This window comes from Chionomys nivalis, chromosome 26, assembly GCF_950005125.1.
Source record: "Chionomys nivalis chromosome 26, mChiNiv1.1, whole genome shotgun sequence".
Classification (NCBI taxonomy): Eukaryota; Metazoa; Chordata; class Mammalia; order Rodentia; family Cricetidae; genus Chionomys; species Chionomys nivalis.
This window is the reverse complement of record NC_080111.1, coordinates 12,424,503-12,451,204: the sequence shown is the minus strand read 5'-3', so window position 1 is coordinate 12,451,204 and position 26,702 is coordinate 12,424,503.

Below are 26,702 nucleotides of genomic sequence, written 5' to 3'. Positions count from 1 at the left end.
AGGTCATTGGGCACGTGTCTTTGAAGGGGATGTTATGGTTCAACACCTTCCTCTTTCTGGACTCCACTTGAGCAACTTTCCCTGCCATGTGTTCACACCCATGTTCTATGATAGTATAGGCACAAAGTTACCAAGGGGTTGAAACTATAAAATCAAATACTCTTTTCATTCTTTAAAGTTGATTCTCTCCGGGAGTTTGTCACAGTGACAGAAAGCTGAAAGGCCAATTGCTTCTTTCTTCTCAGTATGCTTTACTCTTTCCAGGCTCCTGCGTATGCTTTTCAAAATAGCTTTTGGATAAGTTTTCAGGGAATGCTGAGCAAATACAGTGGCCCCTGTTTCCCTTCTAGCACTTTCAATGGAAGCCTCCTCAATACTTCTTAAATTTGACAGGTTGATTCTGAGTGCTTCAGATGTGCTTACTTGGCTTTTTAAAAAAAGACTGATCTAAAAAATATTGTTAAAGGATTGTTGGGTAGACGCCATTTCTTTCATAAATATATTTTCCCTTTTTCCTGAGCTTTTAGGATAAAACAAAGCCTATGATTAATGGATGGGTGAATAGATAAATGATTGATAGATAGAAAGATAATTGATAAATTAGATAGATAATTGATAGATTAGATAGATGATAGATAGATAGATAGATAGATAGATAGATAGATAGATAGATAGATAGATAGATAGAGAAGGGGAACAAAACAATAAGGGGCAGCATTTGTTCTCGGATTGTCTCTTCTGAGTCAGGTGTTAGCAGCTGCGCCCCGGCGCTGGGCGAGCATAGGCTTCTGCTATGAGACAGGTGTCAGGATTTTAATTTAGCTAATTGAGCGTGTTTTCCACGATTGTCTTCTCTTTTCATCCTAAACATGAAAAAGACAACGGCCACGGCGACACTGGAAAAGAACCAGGACCAGGTTACAAAAGGATAACAGAGTCGTTTCAGGGTCGTTTACTTTGTGTTTCCTTCTGATTGCCTTGCCATTGTTTCATAGTCTTTGAAAGCTGGATTAACTGTGTCCTCTGAACGCTGGGATTTCTGCCAGGTGAGCTTCTAATTAACCTTCAATCTTTCACAGGACGTCGTAACCTGAAACCCAACTGGCCAATTCAAGGAGATTTTTGGTATCCAGAGTTTTGGTTCTGCAATTATTCCCAGTTGACAGCTAGTTAAACCTGAAAATTAGTTATGTGAATTTTTATAACTTCCAAAAGTAGCTAAGGAACATATGATCCCAAAAGAAAGCCTGCATCTTGACAAACAATATTTGAGGCAATTTGGTATCTCTTTTGGTTACTCAAGGTCAGAACTGAGATACATTGTCCTGGAAGCACGTCCGGCAGAGTTACAACACAAAGGCCGACATTCTCAAGAATCCACTTCATGGATCCCATCTTACACCTCTAAGAATGGCCAAGATCAAAAACACTGATGACAACTTATGCTGGAGAGGTTGTGGGGTAAAGGGAACACTCCTGCATTGCTAGTTGGAGTGCAAGCTGGTACAGCCCCTTTGGATATCTGTATGGTGATTTCTCAGAAAATTAGGAAACAACCTTCCTCAAGACCCAGCAAAACCACTTTTGGGTATATGTCCAAAAGATGCTCAATTGTACCACAAGAACATGTGCTCGCCTATGTTCATAGCAGCATTGTTAAATGCCCCTCGACTGAAGAAAACATCATATTGAGTGAGATAACCTAGACCAGACAGACAATTATCATATGTCCTCACTCAAGTGATTTTTAAACATAAAACAAAGAAAATCACCCTACAAATCATACTCCCAGAGAACCTAGACAACAATGAGGACCCTAAGAGAGACATACATGGATCTAATCTACATGGCAAGTAATAAAAGACAAGATCTCCTGAGTAAATTGGGAGCATAGGGACCATGGGAGAGGATTTAAGAGGAGGGGAGAGGCAGGGAGGGGATCAGAGAAAAATGTAGAGCTCAATACAATCAATTTAAAAAATGACAGAAAAAAAATTAAAAAAAATAAAATCTCAAAAAAAAAAACCACAAAAACAAAAAGAATCCACTTCACAGACAGTAAGATGTTTTTCTTGAGTCACTATAGATGCAAATGAGTGCTACATTTGGAATTAAAAATGACACCATTTTGGATTAAGATCAATATATAGACGCCAAAACTCCTTGGTCGCTCTGATGACCTGGTACAGAGGTCCACCGAAGAGTCACCGCACTGTAGGGTCCATCCCTTGTCTCTCTCCTTCTTCTGTGTGAATTCTTGTTCAATTATTCCATGCATGAACATATTACTGCCTAATGAGGACATTACCATTTTTTTTTTTTTTTGTCTTTTTTACCCACAGGCTGTTCAAATCAACTGGGCTCCCAATTATTGAGTTAGGGGGAAAAAAACACCCTAATTGGCAAGTATCCTTCCCTGCAGGCAGGTTGAGAACTGCCAGGCTTATAGCTACATTTTAAGAGAAAGTTACCAAAAGAATCTCAAGGTGCTAATTATGCAGCCATATAATTTACATAGATTTGTGTCTCATTAACATATAAGGCTCCAGTTTTTAAAAACTGATCTACTCAAAATTGGTGAGGATAATTACTGGAATATTTGAGGAATTTTTCCTCCTGTGAGCCAGCCAAGCATTTCCTTTCTTCCTTTTCTTTTTTTAAATGTGTTTTAGTTTGTTCTAACGAAGTCTGTCTCAAATAAGTGTATTATTAGGTATCATGTCCAGATAGATGAAATAATTCTTGAGTGGTGAGAATTGTGGGTGAGGGGATCTGGACTTCCTTGGGTGTGCAGTCCTCAGGGTGGAGAGGAGAATCTTCAGAACGCACAGAGGCCTGCACAGGGCTTACCAACCGTGACGTTCTTTCAAAGCACCAGGGTTGTTCCAGTGAGGACTCGGGGTGGCTCTGAAATGGATTGCCTGCAGTAATGGCATGACACTTTCACCAGAGACAGCAAGAGAGTAACTGTAATTATAAACATTTCGGCACAGGCAATATAGTATTAAGCATTTTTTAAAAGTTAATGAGCCCGTTGAAAACTCCAGTTATAACCAGAACCGAGGCCAAACTGCTAATTGTTGTTCCTTCTTTGAGTCAGCGTAGTAGCATCCAAAAGGAGCCAATCCTCCTAGCTATTTTAAGGGATTAGGAAGAATGACAGCAACTTTTTTTTTAGCTTTTGTTATTTATCTTATGGGCATGAACGTTTTGCCTATATGAATGTATGTGCACCACATATATGTGTGATGCTAGCAGAAGTCAGTAGAGGGCATCAGATCACCTAGAACTGGAGTTACAGAAGGTTATGAACCACCATGTGCATACTGGGAACTGAACCCTGGTCTTCTGTAAGTGCAAGAACTGTTCTTCACCACCAAGCCATCTCTCAGGCCACAATTTTTAAAAAACGGGTTTTAAGTCTGCTATGCAACATCAAAGCAAATGCCCATGTGCTCTTGCAGGCTTAGGTGCAGCGCCATCTTCGTGAGCAGCAGGGAAGCCATCCAGCTCTTCAGAATCCATCCCTGAAGCACCGGACTGTGAGGAGCTTCCTCCCCTGGTTTCTTTCCACTCCCCGCATTGAGCTGGCTTGGAAGTGGTCTAAGGTCCATAGCAACACCAGGGTCAGTCATAAGCACAGAGCCAACTTTCAACAGAGATAGTTCTCCTTGTATTTCCTAATAAACTCTCACACTCAGGGGTTCACCTGGCTTAGTCCTAGGCTAGCTGGGAATAGCTGAGTGCAATACCAGTGCCTGTAGCTCTGAACACCAAATTTTGCCTATTTCCAGTTGGGCTGTGTAAACACAGACATAGGTTGATGCAAGAAAGAAAGGGACTTCAAGAATTCACATTTGAACTTTTATGAAACATTTGTATTCTAGTCAATACAACCTTGCTCCTTTATTGATTTCATATTCTTGTGTTTTCTGGAGCCACTCATGGGATCTAATTAATGAGTATAATGAATTAATCTTAAGATTAAAAATACAGCCGGGTGGTGGTGGCGCACGCCTTTAATCCCAGCACTCAGGAGGCAGAGGCAGGCGGATGGATCTCTGTGAGTTCGAGACCAGCCTGGTCTACAAGAGCAAGTTCCAAGACAGGCTCCAAAACCACAGAGAAACCCTGTCTCGAAAAAGAAAAAAAAAATTAAAAATACAAATACATGAGCTGGGGGGATGGCTTTTGGTAGTTAAGAGCCCCTGTTCCTCCTTTGAGGCCCCAGGTTCAGTTCTCAGCGTCCACATGATGCCTCATAACTGCCTGCAACTTCAGTTCCAGGGAATCCCTACCATCTCTGGCCTCCATGCTCATACACACACACACACACACACACACACACATACACTGTGCACATACAGGCAAGCAGCTATGCACATACATACACTCATTAAAATAAATAAAAATTATTTAAAAAATTCAAACACAAATAAATCATGGAGCTACTTGAAGCTCCTTCCTCTCAACAAGGTGACATTGTTAACACCTTCCACAGATGGAAATGTGTCCCCTTCTTATTCATAAAACAGGGGACTGGAAGCCATAATCAGAATATATTGTGTGGAAACATATTTTCAACTAAAAAGCAAAGAAAACCAAAACGCTAGAACCAGCACACTGTCCTGGTTATGCACACTGTTAATGCTTTTAGTAATTTGACAATGGCTTGGAACAAAACAAGGTCCTGCCATTCTTTAAGAAATTATGAGCCAGCAAGAGACATGGTGGACATGCCTGTCTTCCTAGAATTGGAGGCAGAGTTGGGAGGATGGAGAATTCAAAACCAGCTGGGGCTACACAACAAATGTCCGTCTTAAAAAGAACAAAGAAAAATAAGGTCTGTTATTTCCTAAGGACTATAATTCTAACACTTTATATTGCTTGTGCTTTTTAAGTGCAGAACATCAAAGCCAGGGCCTTAGCCATGCTAAGCAAGCACTTACTACGGAGATCAATATCCTACTAATGGTCCTTGGTTTGACCTTAACATTATTCCTAGAAATGTAACCTTTCGTGTCAGCGAAGAGAGCGCAACCCGGCTCCATCCTCCATCTGCAAGCCAGCCAGGGAGTTGGGGTGGCTAGCGATGCCCAGAGCGATGCCCAGAGCGGGTTATCTTGCCGGCACCTGACTGCTTTTCCACAGGATCACAGGGGCACCACGTTTTGCATCTGCAAATGGACACATTATGAATATAAATTGGAAATTTCTGCTGCGCAAAATTAACCCTACGAGTGGAAACTCCATCTCCATTTGAATGTGCCTCCCTAGTTTAAGAGATACAAGATTATTGACCCAATACAAAGTGAACGGGAAGGCTATCTTCGTTCATTTTCACATGTGTGACATCAATGCACCCGGGACCTTCTTCATTCCAGACAACAGCCATCTAATCAACTTCTCCTATTCTCCGTAGCTCTTCCTGGCCTGTGTCCCTATAATTTCATAAATTCCTACACAGGAGATGAAAGAGAGAGTAAAAGAGGGGTTTGATTATGTGAACTTGAAAATATTGTTTCAGAGCTTTCAAATACAGTGCTTTTTTTTTTTTTTTTTTAAACTGCTTTAGTGCGCCTGTGTGAGCCTCTAAGGCATCTTCAGCAGTTCCCAATGCGTCTGACATTATAGGGTTTAGTGTGCTGGCTGTCAGGCTCAGGGATATCCTCGTTTGTCTCAAGTGCAACACCTTCAATCTAGTTCGTTGTCTTCTCTGCTTTATCAGAGGCAATGCTTGCAATCCGTGTGACGAGGGGCGTGGGTTCCCAAAGGGACCCCGCCTTCCACCAGTTCCCAAGAAGATAAGCGCAGATAGTGAAGTGGGAAGGAGGCTGTAGTTTCTCCAGGGTTTTGTCTAGAGACACAAGCTTCACTTAGATGCCCCCCTGGGACAAAGGCAGGTGCCGTTGGCCAGGCAGATCTGTAGCATCTGGGCTTCCCTCCTGCTCTTGAGATTCACCTCATCTGCATTCTTAAAGGGCCCACATAAAGGACGCAGCCACAATCATGCACATAGCCCTCTGGTTGAGGTCTGGTAAGAAGCTAATTTTCAGGAGCCCTGGCCTAACTTCTAATTGTCTCAGCTGGCCTCTTTACCGCTCTCATCCACACCACATTCATTTATGAAGGATGCCCTAATGAGAAGCACATCAGGTGGCTTAAACAACAGAAATTATTTCCACAGTTGCAGAGGCCAAAGTTCAAGATTCAGGTCCAGATACGGTAGGCTTCGTCCGAGACCTCATCCCTATTTTGTATGTGTCCTCCTTGTGTGCCTGTATGACCTGTCTTCTGTACGCTCATCTCTGGTGTCACCCTGTGTCCTAACATCTTTCCAAGACGTCTGTCAAATAGGCTGAGGGCAGTATGTGTCGGGTATTCTTGGAACAAAGTACCTTCTTAAAGACTTCGGGGCCAGACACAGCCCCCTGCTGAGATATTAGAGCTGAGGGCTTCAGGGAAAATTTCGGGGAGGTGGTGATTCAGGTCCTAACCCACACTGCCAAGCTCAGGAGTTACCCGCAAGGCTTTAGCTTCTGTTGAAGGCTCCTGTGGTCCTGCCCTGCTCACAGCCAGGGCACTTGTGGGTAAGTGGGTGTCTGTTAAGAGGTCAATCTGATGTGCTCTTAGAAAACCAACTTCAGCTGGGCGATGGTGGCACACGCCTTTAATCCCAGCAGAGGCAGGCGGATCTCTGTGAGTTCGAGACCTACAGAGCTAGTTCCAGGACAGGCTCCAAAGCCACAGAGAAACCCTGTCTCAAAAAACAAAACAAAACAAACAAACAAAAAAATACCAACTTCATCCGAGTATGGTTTGCAAAGCTTAATGTCCCCTCACAGTGAGTCCTGATGATTCTATGCAAGTCACCCCCGCAGCTAAAGTTAGAACTTCCCTGTCACTCTCCAGTCCCTTTCCCGAGGCCCCCTCCACCCCTGGCTGATTGAAACAGCTCGTTTATACTCTCTGATCTTCACCCCAGAGATTCTTTGCCTTTTCCACACTGCCATAGGCACGGACTCACACGATGTGTACTGGTTTGTGTTTTCTTAGGCTCTGTTTATTAGTTTTATATTTTTGCTTTTATGTCTGGGGTTTGTTTGGTTGTTGCTGCTGCAGTGGGCTGTAACTTCTGAGATTCACCCACTCTTGCGCACGACGGCAGTTCAGTCTTCCTCGGTGCTGAGGGATGTCGGTCTGTGTGGTCAGACGGCAAGCTGTTCGTTAATCTCCTGTGGACATCACAGTCCACTCATAGGCTCACTGCTGACTCCAGCTTGGGGCTGCTAGGAACCTTAATGTTCAAGATTTTGTGTGGACATGTTTTCATTTTTAAATACATTTACAGCCGGGCGGTGGTGGCGCACGCCTTTAATCCCAGCACTCGGGAGGCAGAGGCAGGCGGATCTCTGTGAGTTCGAGACCAGCCTGGTCTACAAGAGCTAGTTCCAGGACAGGTTCCAAAACCACAGAGAAACCCTGTCTCGAAAAACAAAAAAATAAATAAATAAATAAATAACATTTACTTACTTAGTATGGTATACGTGCCTGTGTGTGAGAGTGTATGCATGTACATGCATGGGCATGTTTCCTCCTTCCACAATGAGGACTCCAGGAATAAATGCAGGTCACCAGCAAGCACATAGATGGACTGCCCAGCAATCCATCTCGCCAGTCCTATGTTTCCATCTATTGTCTGTGCACGCTTGGATGCAGAGCTATGAGGTTATACAAGCACAAGTGAGATTACCTTCTTACCTTTTATTAGTGTGGGCTAATTGTACAGAGTTCCTTTATGACAGTTCTACACACGCACGTACCGCACGGGGATCGAATCCGCACCGTCTTTATGCCCCCCTTGCCTGCCCTCTACTCTTTCAGAGCCCTGATGATCCCTTGCTTATCTCCATGCCCCAACCCAGACATTACAGGAGAGAGGAGATGCCACAGTGTACTGAGTCTCCCAGTTCCTACCTTCCTGTCAGTAACATAATTTCACTCTTCTTTGCGATTGTGCCACATTCCAGTGTGTGTGCGTGCGGGTGTGTGTGCGTGTGCGTGTGCGTGTGTGTGTGTGTGTGTGTGTGTGGACACGTTTTGCTCTTAGAGGCCTGACAGTAGATGAGGAGGATTTGTACCACAAGCAGAGACATTGGGAGCTTCTCCAAGAGGTGAGCCCAATTCAGCTCTCTCTCTCTCTCTCTCTCTCTCTCTCTCTCTCTCTCTCTCTCTCTCTCCCCATTAACTGTCTCATGCCCACTCCATGTCTCGATTTGCTCCCTTAGCTCTTGATTTCGTCTAATCTTCAAGGCATTTCGGTGTTTAAGTGTCCTCTACTACGGACAGCTCTCTCTAGTATCACCGCCTAGTCCTTCAGCCAAAACCAGTCAAAGCCAGTTAGGAGAAAGATCAGGGCCAAAGATGCTGTTTCCTGTGGTTCTCTGTATTAAATGCTCTCATTTTAGAGTTTTAACTTAAAAATATGTGTTTCTATGTATAACATGTATGTCTATTATATGTATGTACTTATTATATACATGTACATGTATTATATGCATTACATGTTTGGTATGTGTATGTGTGTTATATGCATTAACATTCACATTATAGGCATATGTGACATGTATGTATGTGTTATAGGTATATGTGTTGTGTGTGGTGAAATATGAATGTGCATGTGATATGTCTGCACATGTGCATTGTGCACTCACTCATGCAAGTACTTGTAGAGACCAAGGTTGACATCAAAATGTCTTTCTCAATAGCGTCGTCTCTGTGTTATTCTTTGAGGCAGCATCCTGTACTGAACCTGGAGCTCATTGTTTGGGCTCGACTGGTTGGTTACTGAGCCCTGGGATCCTCCCTTCTCTGACCACCCTGCCACCATTGCTGCAGTTACGGGCACACACTGCTGTGCCTGGCTTTTCCATGGATGTTATAGACTTGAGTTCCGGTCCTGATGCTGACAGAGTGAACACTTTAATCAGCGCCATCTCTCTAGCCCTGAGAGCTCTCGTTTAGACGTCAGTTTTTCTCTAGAAGGCCCTGCTTTTCTCTTGTCTTTCTCCCCACTAGACTGTGATACCCCTCAGGGAAGGCTGGTTTGTTTTTTCTTTTAGTCTTCAGGGGTTGATGAACGCTTAGCACATAGTAGGTTCATAACACTTATAGAATAAAGCCCAAGTGTGTGGCCAGACATACAAAATAGGACCCCAATGTCCCCTTTTAGTCTTCACACCAGCTTGCTGCCTCTAAGCTGATGCTGCCTCCACGCTGTCACGGCTGTGGTTTTTTCCTGCTCATCCCTGCCTCTGACTTCCACTACTTCCTAAGTCTCCTTTGAATGCCATCACTCCTTCGAGTGAGTTCTTCCAAAGGACTCCAAGCCAGAGTCTACTGAAAAACAAAGCCTGCCTCTTGCTCTTTGTTCTTCCACATCCAGCTTGAGAAAATAAACTGAGGCCCTACACACCCCTCCTCCTCTGTCGGCTCCTCCTGGAAAGAGTATGTCTAGGCTGCCAGATAGTCGATAAATATTTGCGGAAGGTTAATGCCCAGGACTTCACTGCTTTGGGTGATGTTTAGATTTCTGTCTGCCACATCTACTGGGGGCGCAGGAGGTTATTTCTCCCAGGCAAGCTAATCAAAGGCAGGCATGATGCTAACTAGGTGGTCCGTGCCTGGCGCAGTCACAGATCCTCAAACTTCATCCCTGGTGTTCAGCAAGCTGTTTAATAAGCCAGGCTTCTTCGAGGAGTTCCTTTTGTCGTTTTCTGTTCCTTGATGTCCAGCTGGAGCCAAGTAATCTGTGAGACGCCTCCTTACAAGGGGCTGGAAGCTCCGTGCTTCATGCTGTATCTGAAGTCCTCTGATTCAGTTCTGCTTAGTTTTATATGCTGGCATTTTCTCTTGTCCTTTTCATGGAAGAGGGCTGAAAACACCTGATTAAAAAACGTAGGTTTTGTGGGCTATTCCCTTTAGTCTTCTGATTGAAACCTAACACCATTTTATAAAAATCAATAGTTTCACGGTTTCTGGTTGGAATTACCACAAGGCTCCTTTGGCTTTGTGGGTAGAGATAATGTTTTTGGAGACAAGTCTGGTGGGTAGGGACGAGAGCAAGTAAGAGTTAAGGCTTTCCTAAGGGCATGGGGGAACCAAATGGAACAGTTGCCCCAAGATGGATGCTTAGGGACCACGGGGCTAGAAATCGGAACATTCAACAGGTCTACTCATTTTCAGACATGTCTTAGATCTAATCATCCAAACCACACGCGTGTATTCATACGTGCATTCGCAGGCACACATGCAAAGGCTTGCCTCCCCTGAGACACAATACAAGCTTGCACTCGGTGCCTGACATTCTCATTTAAGCTTTTCAAGAGCAATTTTAGAAATGTCAGAGACTTCAGGGAAAAAAAAACCATGGATTTAAAATTACTTTGCATGGTCTAGGCTAAATTGAGTCTGTTATTGTAAAGAGGAGAAACCTATTATGTCCCCAAACTAACATTCACAGCATGAACCCAAGTAGATGCAATGTTTGTTTCTATGTCAAGTTTGGTTGTTCATAACAGAACAAGGGTCTAGTCCCACTTAGAATTATTGTGGAAGCCCCATTGGTAATAGATATTCTCCCAGAACATCATTGTATGTATGATGATAGATGTGTCACTTGCTAAATGGTCAGGTGGTAACAACAGTTAGGCCTCCAGTATGTTGGCTGTCTACTAAGATCTCTGTTATATAGTTTTATCTAAATCCCACTTCAATACAATATATAGATGTTATTGTTCCTATATTATAGATGAAAAATCAAGGTTCATGAATCTTGAAGTAATTTTCTCAGGATGACACACCGGAAAGCAAATAAATTTGAAATTTGGACTCAGATGTGTCTAATTCAAAATCCATGTAAGCATCAATATTTCACAATGCAAAAAAAAATGGACTTTTGTGTTTAGCATCTATTAACTAATCACTAGCTCTTCATCCCAAACCATAGCAAGTGGACACAGAGAGAGACTAGCTCAGTTGTGTGGTTGGCTACTTACTGACCTAAATGCATTTTATAAAGTTCGTACTGCCTTTGAAAGGAAAGCCCATTGAGATGATCTTTTTTTTTAATATTTATTTATTATGTATACAATATTCTGTCTGTGTGTATGCCTGAAGGCCAGAAGAGGGCGCCAGACCTCTTTACAGATGGTTGTGAGCCACCATGTGGTTGCTGGGAATTGAACTCAGGACCTTTGGAAGAGCGGCAATGCTCTTAACCACTGAGCCATCTCTCCAGCCCCCCATTGAGATGATCTTAAATGGGAATATGTAACATCTACTTACTCTTAGGATTGATGCGAAAACTCTCTCTCTTTGTTCAAAACTCTTCCTGGCATCTTCTGATGGCTTTCTCTGTCTGCACCATGTATATCAGATCTGCTCTGTGGACCCCCAGGAAAGCTTCCAGAATGTTCTCTACCAAAGCCCACGGTTGTGTATCACAAGCTCAGAACTGTTGACCCTCTAGGTCATGAGAGTGTGTTGTTGACAGTCAGTGCTCCTCACGCTATCTTAGCAAGATGTCTACACAGTTTATCTTCCTTTGTGTAACGTAATCACTGTAAGGACTGAGCCTTCAATGCTGAACCCAAAGTAAGCACAGGTAACATAATTACCACACTCAGAATTTCTCTCCGAGTAGCGTAAGATACGCTCTGTGGCTGGATCTCTGCACAGGCTCCACTCAGCTATGCTGTGCACTCCAGAGTGGCTCACAGCATAGCAATCTACCACCACCTCATCGTGTTGGCGCTCCACCCAGATGGTTCTCCCTCCCCGATTCTATTCCTTGACTCCCCTTCCCTGAAGCCTGCCTCCGCCTGCCAATCTCTAAAATCTTCCTCTGTTCCGCTGCCTTCAAGACTGCACATGGAAACAAAAGGATTCTCCTAATCAGATCTTGGCACTTTGGCATAGACTCAGTCAATATCTATTGTTTGTAACTTTGCCCATAACAGGTTAGTTCTGCTTGTTCCAACATGGCTCGTACAACTAACACCACCCATGTCTACCTCACTGACCACCTGCCGGGAAACACCAAACCGGCACATTCTCCAGACACTGGAAGCATATAGAGCTCACGGGCCACTGACCCTGGGGTGAGCTTGAAGAAAGGAGGCCACTGTTTCCTCAGACACCAGATGACGGGTGACAACTGCATCTCAGAAAGTCAAGCTACAGTGGGCTGACAGTGACATGAGAAAATCTGACAGAGGATATACTAGGAAGCTTGTCGTTTGGAGTTCAGACACAGAGTCCATTTCCCGTACAGCGCTGCCCTATGGACCAAGGGAGGTGACACCGTAAGTTCCTCGGCAGTCGTGAGTGCCACTGGATGTAAGATCTGTCTGTGGCCTCTTAGCCACGGTTCGTTTTCCAGGTTCAATTACATGAGGCCAGTCAGTATTGAAAAACATAAAATGGAAATTTCCAGAAGTAGATCATTTGTAAGTTTGAAACTGTACGCATCCTGAAGAGCGTGAAGTCCTGCACTGCCTCTCTCAGGAACGAACATCCTTGGTCCAAAGCATCCACTCCATCTGCTCTCCAGCCATCACCAGTAGCCACCTTGGCTATTTGGTGACTATTGGACTGATGTATGTCACATTGCCTGTGTTCACGTAACTCTTATTTTGCCTCGTAATAATCCAAAGTATTATTTTATTTTACTCTAATTATTATACTCTAATTATGTAATAATTCAGTCTTACTATTAATTTTTATTGGTGCTCTGTGACTGTGCCAAATTCCTAGGTCAAACTTTATCTTAGATATTATATGGATATACATACATATTATGCTTATGTATTGGTTCCTATAATCGACACCTGGGAGAATCTGCTAAGGGTCTTTCTTGGACTGTGTCTCCTGTGGATAAGAAGCCCCGGACCTTTCTTGCGGTTTCCCACATGAGTGAGGGTGCAGACCGAACGGTAGTAGGTTCTTCTAGCTCTGGAATCCTAAGAGATGTCCTAGCACCTCTTCTTCAGTGTCAAGATTACGCCTACTGAGAGCTTACAGATCTCAGTTATGCAAAGAGGTGACACAGACTTCCCGGGCCGTAGCAAAGCAGCACTGGTACTTCCATCTTGTTCTCGTCATGCGTTCAGGCCTCCCTTACACCTGCTCCCATGTCTGCCTGGAATCGCTGTTCTTTCCGGATCTTCACTGGAGAAGCAGCCATGTTCCTACTGTTTCCCTGCAACAGTTCATGTTGCCCCCATTTCTAAAGCACAAGGATGCCCCTCCATTGACCTCCATTCTAACACTGTGATCTTTGCAGGCTGCAGGAATGTGAGGACTCAGGTACCTTGGCCACTTTTTCTATTGCTTTTTCTATTCATGGGAGACACCATGACCAAGGCAACTCTCATAAAAGAAGGAATTTAGTTGGGACCCACAGTTCCAGAGATTTAGTCAGTTGTCGTCATGGTGAGGAGCATGGTGGCATGGTGGCAGACAAGATGCTGGAACGGTAGCTAAGAGTTCTACACCTGGGTCCAGAGACAGCAGGAAGAGTGACTGAGACACTAGGTCTGGTTTAGGCTTCTGAAACCTCAAAGCCCACCTCCCCAGTGACACACTTCCTTCAACAAGGCCACACCTACCCCATCAAGGCTTATACCTCCTAATATTTCTAAGTTAGGCCATTCACTGATGACTAAGCATTAAAATACATGAGTCTATGGGGCCATGGGACCATTCTGATTCAAACCACTGCACAAGCTGAGGCAGGAACTTGGCTGCATTTCTTTTGAAAGGAGTAAGAGCCACAGTTGCTCCAGCCCCAGACTCTGCCTTGCCTGGATCCCTGGAGGAGCTGGCCCTCTCAGCTCCCTGAGGTTCTGTATTTACATCCAGGACCTACAGAGCAATTGGACCTTCTTGGCTTAGTTTTCCCTAAGCAGATTTTGGAAGGAAACCTGTCTCTAGGATGCATGCTTTCCTTCTCCCCAGTGATGAGATTCCTTCCAACCTCATTTTGGCTGATTCCCTTCTGACGGCATCAGCAACTGTCTCAGTGAGAGATCAGGCCTATTGAGCAATGAACCTCCCGGGAATGGCTCTCTGTCTTCCACTTCCTGGTTCTCCTCCCTTAAGAGTGCACTCTGGTGCAGAGCTCTGGCCCTGAGCACAGCTCTGACTTCCAAGGTCTGGAGAACCTTCACTAAAGGAGCTGCCCGACCCAGAAGTTCCTCGGCTGACCTTGCCGAGCTGTGGTTTGTTTTTTTTTGTTTTTTTTTTTTCTTTCTTGCAAAGAAAAGTCTTTATCCACAAACTACATTCTTTCATTCTTACACAAACTTGTTTGGGGACAAAATATAAAATCACACCTAAGAAAGTAACTCAGTTTGTTTAAAAGCGTTGCTAGTTTTTCCTAAACCGCACACTGTGAACGCTGTGTACGTGTGCCACACCACCTGTGAAGGGTGTTTAACAGAATGAAGGCTGAGAAAGATGATGGGAGTTCGGGGTCACGGCCAAAAGGTCCCTGAAACATGCAAATACTTCTCGGAATTCTTGCAGAAGCAGATATATTCATAAGAATAAAAAACCAGAGGGAAAATGAGACAAGGGCTTTAAGAAGTATGGGAAACAAGACAGCTGCCATGGGGACACAGGCAACTCTAACAGACACCAAGGAAACAGAATCCCAGAGAAGCAGGGAACTGGTGACAATCTGAGGTAGCCCCGCTTTTTTTTTTTTTTTTTTTTTTTGGTGTTTTCGAGACAGGGTTTCTCTGTGTTTTTGGAGCCTGTCCTGGAACTAGCTCTTGTAGACCAGGCTGGTCTCGAACTCATAGAGATCTGCCTGCCTCTGCCTCCCAAGTGCTGGGATTAAAGGCGTGCGCCACCACCGCCCCGCCTGGTAGCCCCGCTCTGAGACTACAACAGATAGTGACTGAGAATGAGTTGGGACCAAGAAGTGTTGAAATAGACTCCAATCTGAGAACAGAGGGGGAGATTCATGGCCCCATAGACTCACGTATTTTAATGCTCCTTGGATGATACAGCTCACTCAGATGTTTTGCTAAAAGTAATTTCATGTAAAGAAATGCAATTAAATTGGAGATTTGCGCAAAAGCTCATAGACTCTTAGAGAAAAATGTAAGAACAGCCGACAAAATGACTGTATTTCAAGATTAAACAGGAAAATCACAGTTTGAGAGTGATGGGGGGCGGGATGTAGCAAGCATGATGGCGGGTGTGTTTCCCAGAAGGGTGTGGCAAAGCCACGGTGGCCACAGAGAAGAGTTTGGACGCCGATAACCTGAGGACTAGGTTCTTCTGTTAGCCCTGACTTAATGTTTCAGCGAGACCCCAAAACCACATCATAGGACAATTCAGTTTCTGTTTGGAAGTAAGCCCATATCTGAACTTGCATGCCCTTAATTTCATAGAGTTATTTAAGTAGTTTTCACTTCTCCATTAGCTGTGTGGTTCTTTGTGGAGAATTCTTACAGGAGGATTTCTACAGCTGAAACCACTCAGCTTGTTGCCCATCCTAGTTTGAACCAAGCAAGGTTCAGGGCAGGTCTGAGTTCAGGAGAGCCTTTGCCTCAAAGGGCTCAGTGTTGTTGAACAGGGACAGACCTACAAGGAGTAGGCATGTCATTTTACTATTGAAAATGTAGGGTTGTTGAGTAGGGCTATGGAGTCAGCTCTGCAGGTAAAGTGCTTCCCACATGTACAGGAGGACGTGAGTTCAAACCCCAAGCACCCACCTCAAGCCAGGCTCAGTAGTGTGTGACATAATTCCAGTGTTCTTGTGCCAAAATGAGCAGGGGAATCCATGGAGCCTTAAGGCCAGCTAGCCTAGCATGAAGAATAACAAGCAAATTAGAGACCCTGTCAATCATGTGGTTGGCAGAGTCTAAGATCCTAGATTGCCCTTTGACAGCAATGTGAGCCCCACAAAAACACACATCTTAAACACAGAGCTAAAAAGGGCACTAGCACAAGACTGCTTATGGAAGGAAACTCGTGTCTGGAGCTGATGAGGCAGCAGGGAGTAGTAGGTCAGTGATGGATAGGATCTAGACCAGTGGTTCTCAACCTTCCCAGCGCTCCCAGCGCTGTGACCGTCTAATACAATTGCTCCTGTTGTGATGGCCCCCAACCACAAAGGTATCTTCATTGCTACTTTATGACTGTCATTTTGCTACTGCTCTGAATCGTACCGTAGATAACTGTGTTATCCAAAGGTCTCAGGCAAACACTGTGAAAGGGTTCTTTGTCCCCAAGGCAGTCATGACCCACAGGTTGAGAACCTCAGATGAAGACGATGCCTAGCTTGCTCTCATGAGAAGTACTGTGGAAGGAAGCAAGCAGGAGAAAGCCATTGAGCACATCCTTCACAAGTATACCACCATGAGATACTACCAGCCAATCACGTTTGCTCCTAGTTTTAATTTTTAGCCCCTGTGCAAGGCTGCCCTGGACCTGCTCTCTGCTTAGCTCTGCTACTGAATGCAACCACCTTAGCTCAGGTCTCATCTTTGTGGACACGTCCTCATGGCTTCATTTGGACTTAACTATAGCCCCAAAGGGCCTACTTCCAAATACCAGCATCACAATGTTCCTGCCTTCTCATTGTTTTATAATGGGGACCAAATTTCGACAGCAGTGTGACAGGTCTGTCTCCTTGCCTTTTGATGTTCCCTACACAGGCTATAAGGAAATACAAACGCTACTGAGAGCCAATGTACTCGTAAGCAGCCTTTCTAAGTCACTTTTACTCCTTTGTAGCCCGAACTATTTTGGTAAGCAGACATTATAAAGTAGACATTATGAGCACAGCCTCAGAAATCAGATGTGGTAAAACAGTCACACATATACCATTCTGCACGGTGACCCTGAACTTGTCACTTCATGCTATAGCTTGATGCCTCTATCTCCTCATCTTAACTATTGTACCCTCTGGACAAGATTTCAGATTTCACACGTCCAGAAGCCTTGACAATATCAAAACCTTCACGGTATTAAAAACACTGGTCTGTGGAACAGTCTCCAAGAAGCGCCCCGTAGCCAGACCACAGCAAGACCTCAGTAAAAGGATGGCTAGTTCTTCATCATTTATGCTTAAGAACCCAGGAAGTAGTCGCTGGATCTCTGAGAAATCTAGAAAGACTTCCAATGTGCCCTTGAGCCTGGAACTAAAAGGCTACGCTGGCTCTTCTATGTCCACCGTGCCCCCTGGCAATAATGCCTCCTCCCTGTGGTTCCAGACACGTGACTTAAGACAGTGCTTTTGCCATGGAGCCATCACTGAGCTGCTAGCCTCTAGTGAGATTTTTCAAAATAAAGTATATGGTAACTAAATGTTTAGATTCCCTGTCATCTCTAGTGAATTGCGTCTCGGGTCTCTATACAGGCATTTTCTCGCCACTAACATAGCCTGCTTTTCCCTGAGCCTTGCGATTACCTAAAAAAAATCTTTCTCCAATTACATAAAAAATTGTGTGATGCAGCATTCTGACTACGGGCTTTTGACGTGGCTCATGCTTCTTCAGATACCGTGGAAGAGAGCAATGGGGCCGTGGTGTGTGCGTTACCAGGTTTGTCTTGGGAAAAGCTGGCGGCAACACGAGCATCTGACATCCCCTTCCCCAAATCACCTTCACTGAGTTGCCATTACACAGGTCCTCAGGAAGCTCTGCTTGCTTGGTTGTTTGGGGTTTTGACAGACTGTACTAAAGGAAATTATAGCATTATCTCATGGTGACTACCCGACACTTTAGATCCAAGCTTACTAGAATTCGCGTCAAGATTCCGTGTCCCACGGGAGAAGAATGGCTTGGCGTGTCTCCTTAGGTCTCCGTGCACAAAGTCAGGGCCAAATTTGATATCAGGTAGAAATCATTATCAATCCATTATAAAAATTGCTTTCTTTGGCTTTGATTTTTTTTTTTTTTTTTTTTTTTTTTTTTTTTGGTTTTTCGAGACAGGGTTTCTCTGTGGTTTTGGAGCCTGTCCTGGAACTAGCTCTTGTAGACCAGGCTGGTCTTGAACTCACAGAGATCCGCCTGCCTCTGCCTCCCAAGTGCTGGGATTAAAGGCGTGCGCTACCACCGCCCGGCTCTTTGGCTTTGATTATCAAACTTTTGTTGTACGTCTTTTCTTTTTCATTGTTCCCTTTTATTCAAAGAAGCATGCAATATGACTTTACCTGGGGAGATGTAGAGAGAGAGATTTCTATTCATCCCCGATACAGAGGCTCCCAAAAGATCAAGGAAAGAATTCTACCCAAATCAAATACAGTGAGCGGAGGAGTTTACTGGGCAGGCCTGAGGTCGGCCGTATACTCAAGAGGACCAACCACAGTAGAAGTGATTCATGAGAAACCTCTGGACAGCGGGGAGGCAGTTTTCCACCCCATGGAAGAGGATGGGCCTCCAGAGCTTCTGGAGGGAGTCCTGTGAGCCCTGTGCCTCCGCGCTTCCCCTCCAGGAAGGAAGGTTGATATACCTGCTCTCCCCAGGTCTCCTGATAGTGATCACAGCTACCCTGGAAGAAGATGGCGCTGTTCACCATGGCCAGCATAGAAGAAAGGGCTGCAGGACGAAGCCTGTGCGCTATGTAAAGTAGGGGACTTAAAGAACGTGAAACGGTAGGGCTCCCCTTTACTCCTGTCACAAGTCACTGGGATAGAGTCAGACACCCCCGAGACACTCAAACTTTCTTGGACCCTAAACCCAGTCCCAACGGGCAACTGGAGTCATTTAGGAATGAACCTTCCCATCTGGGGCAAGTGTGCAGAATGTAAAAACACTAAGTAGTCTATATTAAATTGCTAGAAGGCAAATAAGAACAGAACAAGTAGAGAAAAACATCTAAAATGAGCTAGTTATTATACCATTTCGTCCTTTGTTCCTAATTATCTCAAGAAATGACTGAACCCTTGAAAATGTACACTGTAGAATGTGGACACTGTAAATCTTTATAGAGAAAATGGGGTGCTTAGAGTGTGTCGCTAGTTTAAAGCTAATGCAAATACAGATTTCAAGTCCCTGATATCGCAATGGTATTAAAGCCACAAGAACAACGAAGAGTCTTTAACTTAGAACAGAGCATCCTACTGTGCCTCTGAAGCCGGATTCCTTCCCAGGCTCTCAGCCTCCCCACCTCCTTCTACAGGTATGTGTCCCCAGGAGCCTAGAGACACATTAACAGTCCCCAAACAGATGGCCTTCCCAGTTATGTGTTCCTCTCCACTTGGGCAGGCAAAACACAGCTGCAGGGAGCAATTTTGTGGAAAAGATTTCCTAAATACTTTGCAGCTTTTCATTTGTAATTCAGCAGGGAGCTGGAACCGGAAACGGCAGGTGGCCCAGCCCCTTGAGTACTAAAGTCTCCATTTTCAATTCCCTTCCCTTGAGTGGCATAGATGCACCTATTAGCAATTACTTCTGCTGCCAGGAACTAGGTACTACATCCATTTTGGACTTGACTTTCATTTACCTCCTGTGTTAATCAGGGCTAGGCTGTATAGAAAGCCAGCATGCCCCAAACAATTCATTTCTGAGTCCCAAGGCCCAAGTGTGGGGGTATTCCAGGTGGAGTGGGCCTGGGGCTCGTTCTTGGGCTCCTGGGGTCTTTTACCTGTTTCAGTCCTTGGAGGTTGAATGTCTGGGTCACACCTGTGAGTGTTGCCTTTTATCCTGTTCTTGGTAAGGTTCCATAGACACATGGGGAGTTGGGTATGTGGTCTGGCTGAGTTCCTAAACCTGGGGTTGGTTCACCGGGATCTCCACATCACAATTTGTTGCCCTGAACATCTGTTTTCAATATATTTATTAGCTTGCTTGTTTGTTTTGTGACTTGACTCCTTTCAGGAATTCACTCCCCAGCAGGAGCAAGCCATTCCTTTAGATCTTTGATTGTCCTGACCTCCTTTTCCAAAGCGCCTATCTTTCTCGACCCCTGTCATTCCCTTCGTGCTTTGTTCCCCTCAACAGCCATATCCAAACTCAAGATGTCACCAGAGAAACAACGGCTCTCCCTGCTATGACTCAGGGGGGTGGGGCAACAACAAGGAGGAAGACTACAGAGAAAGAAAAGCACCTACGCTAGACCCTACTGGGCTTAGGGAGGACGAGTTCTTGAAGCATCCTGCCCAACATCACGGGAGAAGCAAGACCCCAGTTATTTCCACCTGTTCAGTGTTATGCCCAGATCACGGAGTTCCCTAAAAACCAAGTAGGAGACTGAGTCCTGTATGTAAAAGCAAAGAGCCTTTATTCTTACACAAGCTGGCAAACTCAGACTCTCTGTGTCACAGAGAGCCCCAGCTCAGTTGGGGTGGGGTTTTTATAGTAGTAAAGGTGGGGGTGAGGGATTTCTAAAGTTCAGGACCCCCTGATTGGCTGGCATTTGTCTAGGGGTGTCCTGTTGAAAAGCTATGGCTGTGTGCTGGCAGGTGATTCTGTCTACAATAGTTGGAACGTTAAGAATTTCCTTTGGATGGTCTATTCCTGGGTGGTGCTTGGGTGGTCTCAACTTTGGGTCTTTCTTGGAACCAAGGTATTACTTTATGGTAAACTACTGCGTCTCAGGCCTCTAGTGAGCTTGTCATGGCTGGGTCCTACATTTAAGATACAGAAACCTAGCATTTTGGGTGAAAAGTCCTCATTTGGAAATATACTATCTTTTGCCCCTCTAAGAAGGAAGTGCAAAATTCATTCAAGGGTCAAATTCAGCCAATAGATTAACATTTTGCAAACTTTACTTTCTCTTTCTCTCCCTGAGAACCAGGGCAAGGATTTTGAAGAAACGAAAGCAGTGAGGCCAAGTGCCCCACTTGGACTGGAGGACAGCACCTCCTGCTTCCTCAAATGCCTTGTGTTTGGAGTTCAGGGTTGTTTGTCTCTGCCAAGATTAATAAAACTCAGCATTCTACACGTTCCGCACTTGGCTATTACTTTGCAAAAGCTAAAATTCCAGATGGAAGTGAGAGAAATAAAAAAAAAAATCAGACAAAACCAAAAGAGATCTCTAAGCCAGAACCTTCAGGACTACACAGTAAGAAGCAATGCCCATTAAGAGCAAGGCCTGGAATCCCAGTACTTGGGGGAGTAGGGCATGAAGGTTGTCACAAAACTGAGGCTATGCTAAGCTACAGAATGAGTTTCAGGCCAGCCTGGTTTACAAAGTACAACCTTACCTCAGAGCTACACAAAGGCAAAAAGACTTACCTTGTGCTATGATAAGGCTATGATGATGATGATGATGATGATGATGATGATGATAACAATAATAATAATGCACATATGATCTCTATAAACAAGGACCAGGGCCAAATTCTGGATCTGCTACTTACTATGTAAGCTTAGCAGGAATAGTCTGCCTCTGGGTGTGTGTGTGTGTGTGTGTGTGCATGTGTTCACAAATCAATGGAGGTTGTCTGTTCAGAATCTTAAGTGTATATATTAGAATATGTTTGGGAATACATAATTTATAATGCTATGTTTCTGAAATATTTCTTTTTCTGTTCTGGAGACTGCACTTCACGCCCCATGTGTGCTAAGCAAAGATTTTCCTAGTGTACTATGTTGCCAACATCTCTAAGATATTATTTAAGGGATGGGGTGTACTTGGAGGCTGCTCATTCATTTTTCTGGCTGCCCAGACCCACAGAATAATCACACAGAAACTATATTATACAGCAATCCTTGGCCTACTAGCTCATACTTCTTATTGGCTAACTCTTAAATTAACCCATTTCTATTATTTTAATATTTTATCACAAGACTCATGGTTTACAGATAAAGTTCATGGGTGTCTGTCTCCTCCAGAAGCTACATGGCTTCTCTCTGACTCTGCCTACTCTCTCACCCTCTATCTGTTCAGAACTCCGCTTTGCCCAACTCTGCCCTGCAATAGGCCCAAAACAGCTTCTTTATTAACCAATGGCATTGACAGCATACAGAGGGGAATCCCACATCAGATGGGGGATAATTGACATGAGGAGGCTGAAGAAAAGAAAAAGAATTGTGGTTTAAAAAAAAATAGAATAAAAATATTACCTTAAGAAACTTAAAGCTCAAAATGGCAAAGAGTGGTGGGGGTGGGGCAGGTAAGCCTACTGAGTTCTTCAACAGTTGTTTGAGGAGGCTTTGGTGGAGAGAGCCCACTCCTCACTAAGCAACAAGAACCGATGCTATTGCTAGTTTGGGTTTTGCTTGTGTATAGTTTGCTCCTTTGTCAACTTGACACAAGCTACAGTCATTTGTGAAAAGGGAACCTCAGCTGAGAAAATGCACCCACCAGACTGGGCTGTGGGTAAGCCTGTAGGGACATTTTCTTGATTAATGATTGATGTAGGAGGGCCCTGGATCACCGTGCATGGTACCACCCACCCCTGGGCTTGTTATATAAGAAAGTAGGCTGAGCAAGCTATGAGGAGCAAGCCAGTGAGCTGCACTCCTCCACGGACTCTGCATCAGATCTTGCTCTGGGCTCTTCCCTTGAGTTCCTGCCCCAACTTCCTTCAGTGATTGATTGTGATGTGGAGCTATAGATGAAATAAACTTTTGTCTCCAAGTTGCTTTTGGTCATGGTGTTTTATACTTCAAATCCAAACTGACCTCTCTGGAGGTCTGGAGGTCCCACATTGTTTCTTGCCTTGGAAAACACATCTGCCTCTTCACAGCCTCAGATACACTATACACATTCCGTCACGGCTGTGGCATTATCTGCAATTATCTGCATGAGTTTGTTCCCACATGTGCAGAGCTTCTCCCGTTACCAACTTTCCCCATGAAAGGGGTGCATGAGTCAACATTTATGAACGCCATGGACATGGCACTACTACCCACAGTTTACAGCTTACGTAAGGGCCCACTCTAGATGTAATGCACCCCCCAGATTTCCCCACAGATTTAAACAATGTGTAATGATATGTGTCCACCAGTATAATAGCCTTCAGGAGTGTGTTTTGTGCCTTAAGTTCCAAGGTGCTTCCTCATCTATGCAACCACTGATCTTCGCCTTTCTCCACAGACTATCTGTGTCTTGTAGTACAGATGGTATAACTAAGAGGCAGAAAGACTTGGCATGTTTGAGGTCCTGGGTTCAAGGTCCAGCGGCATAAACAAACAAACAAAAAATTGTGATGTAGTAGGAGCCCTGCAGTAAGTGCCTTTTCAGATCGGCCTTTTTTCACCTAGAAAAAAAAACATTTAACTCAATTCCTGGTTCTGTGGCTTAAGAACCAACTTCATCACTGAATAATATTCCATTGTCTAGATATGCTGGCTTCCCCACTGACTGACTGAAAACTACATTGGCTCCTTTCAAGCTCTTGCAATTCCATATAAAGATGCAACTATTAAAATGTAAGCCATCTATTGGGATTCACTTAATTAGTCAGATTTTTGTTTTCTATGAATAAAGAGATAAATAGCTTATATTTCTGCTATTTTTATAGAGGCTCTCGTCATTTTAGAAGTTTCATTAGGAAATCCAAACTTGTAGTAGCTTATTTACCAACCTATAAGAACTGCAATAATCCCTCCACAACCCTCTACAGGTTAAAAATAAACAAGTAAACAGAAATTTCCATAAACTTGATATGTCTATGTTTATAAGGAAATTTGATCTATAATTCTCTTTCTTTGTTAGGTTTTATGTGGTTTGGGTACCAGGGTAACTGTGACCTCATAAAATGAGTTTGGTAATATTCCTTCTGTTTCTATTTTGTAGAATAATTAGAGGAGTATTGATATATTTTTTCTTTGAAAGTCTGTTAGAATTCTGTGCTAAAACCATCTTATCTTGTGATTTTTGTTTGTTTGTTTGTTTGGGAGACTTGTAATAACTGCTTCTATTTTACTAGGGGTTGGTTATAGTCTATTTAAATTGTTTATCTGATCTTGATTTAACTTTGCTAGATAGTATATATCAAGAAATGTATCTATTTCAGGTTTTTCAGTTTGGTAGAGTACCAAATTTTTATGTATGCCTGTATGGTTCTATGGATTTCCTCAGTATCTGTTGTGATATTACTGTTTTCATGTCTAATTTTATTAATTTGGAAATTCTTACTCCATCTTTTAGTTAATTTGGCTGCTGGTTTACCAGTCTTATTGGTTTCTCGAAAACCTGTTTCATTGATTCTTTGTATTTTTGTTTGCTTCTGTTTTATTGATTTCAGCCCTCAGCTATTGTTTCTTGCTGTCTACTCTTTTTGGCTGTTACTTCTTATTTTTGTTCTAGAGCTTTCATGCTGTTAAGTTGGTAATACGAGACTGCTCAATTTCTTTCCATGTAGGCTCTCAGAGCTATGAACTTGTTGCTTATAACTGTCTTCGTTGTGTCCCATAGGTTTAGGTGTGTTGTGCCCTTTCCTGTTTTTCTGACTAGTTTTGGTTTGAAGTCTATTTTGTCAGATATTAAAATAATCTTGATGAGGATGTGTGTTTCTCAGATGCAACGGAAGAAGGAATCCTGTTTTCTAATCCAGTCTGTGTCTTTTTATTTCAGAATTGAGACCATTAATGTTGAAAATTATCTGAGAGCAGTATTTATTGACTCATGTTATTCTGTTGTTATAGCTTAGGTCCCCCCCCCCATTTTTATTTACTGGTCTGGAATTATTTATTCTTTGCTCTTTCTTAGGTATGGTTGCTGTCTTCAGACTGAAGATTTTTTTTTTCTGGTGCTTTCTGAAGAGCTTGATTAGTAGACAGAAACTATTTAATTTTAGTTTTATTGTGGAATATTTTCTTTCTCTGTCTATTGTAATGATAGCATTGCTAGATATAGTAATCTGGGCTGGCATCTGTGGTCTCTTAGAGTCTATATAACATCTATGCAGGCCCTTCTGGCTTTTAGAGTCTCCACTGAAAAATCAGATTTTATTTTAAAGGTCTGCCTTTATATGTTAATTGATCTTTTTCCCTTTGCAGCTTTTAATATATTTTCTTTTGTTCTATATCTTAAGCAATTATCATGTGTTGTGGGGACTTTCTGTTCTGGTCCTGTCTATTTGGTGTTCCACAGATTTCATGTCTTGATAGGCACCCCCTTCTTTGGATTGGGGAAATCTTCCTCTGTGATTTTGCTGAAAATCTTTTGTGTGTCTTTGACTTGGGTTTCCTGTCCTTCCCCTAACCCTCCTATTTATAGATTTTTGTTTTTTCATAGCTCCCAGATATCCTGGATGTTTTGTATCGGAATATTTTTAGGTTTAACATTTTATTTTATCCATTTCTCCCACTTCGTCTTCATTGCCTGGGTTTCTCTCTTTCGTGTTTTAGTGGGACTTCCTTCTGAGGTTTGTGTGTGGCTTTCTAAAATTTTCATGTACAGTTTTATCTCAGTTGGGATCTTCTTTAGTGATCCTGTTTCTTCCTTCATGTCTCAAACTGTTTTCATTACTTCATTCCACTGTTCGTTTGTGTTTTCACAGACTTCATTGGGGTTTACTTGTGTCATTTTATAGTTTTTGAACATATTCATAATTATATATGATTGCTCCCCACAAGTGCAGGAAATTCCTGCTCTGCAGGAGTTCTCCCTAGAAACACATATCAGGAAGAAAATGGGGAAGTGTTTGCCAAAAATTAGCAGACCTGAGTTGTTATCATTTCCTTCTCTAAGGTGTTTGGTTCAGGAGTACTTGAGCTGCATTTGGTGTTGGTTTCTGGCTTGTGTTTAACTATTGGGTGTGCTCAGCAAAAGCTTTCTGCTGTCCAGTTCACCCCCCCAAAAAAATCTGGTAATTTAAAAATATTGACATGATTTTGGAACCATGAAACCCAAGATGATAAAGATCTGTATAATTCAAGCAACTATTACAATAACTATTTCATTTTGATTTTTGAAATTTATCATCCAGGAATATAACGCAATAGTGATGGCCTTGAGGGATGCTTATATTAGCCGAATTTTGTAAAATTTTAAAGTGTTCTTACTGTCAATTGTTGTGAAATATTACTTTAAGATGTGCTACAATCATTTATGCTGTGGAATATTTGCTTAATGATACAAAGATGTGTCACATTCTTTAACTCTATGTGTTGCGTTTGTTTAGCTCTGTAAAACTGTGTTACTTTGCCCATCTAAAACACCTGACTGGTCTAATATAGAGCTGAGAAGCCAGAAGCTAGGCAGAAGAACAGGATCGTCAGGACTGCTAGGCAGAGAGAATAAATAGGAGGAGAAATATGGGCTCAAGAGAGAAGGGAGAGGAGGGAGAAAAGGGGGAAAGGAGGATTCTAGGTGCCAGCCACCCAGCCCGACATGGAATAAGAAGGAAAGAAGAGATATACAGAAATAGAAAAAGGTAAAATCCCAGAGGCAAATGGTAGACAAGATAATTTAAGAAAAACTGGCTAGAAACAAGCCAAGTTAAGGCCAGGAATTCATAAGTAAGAATAAGCCTCTGTCTATTTATTTGGGAACTGAATGGTAGGCCTCCAAAATGCAACCAACTATAGTCAATTTTGTTGATATAAATGACTAATTTTTTTTTTTTTTGAAAAACCTCTAAATAGTACTTCTTGGTATCATAGCATCCAGAGCTTGTTCAGGTGGATCTTGGCTTCTCACGCTGTCTGTTGAGCATCGCGGCCTGGCAGCTCAACCAAAGTGCAGGTTTCTAATCTAGGGATACTTTGCTTTCCAATGGTGCATGC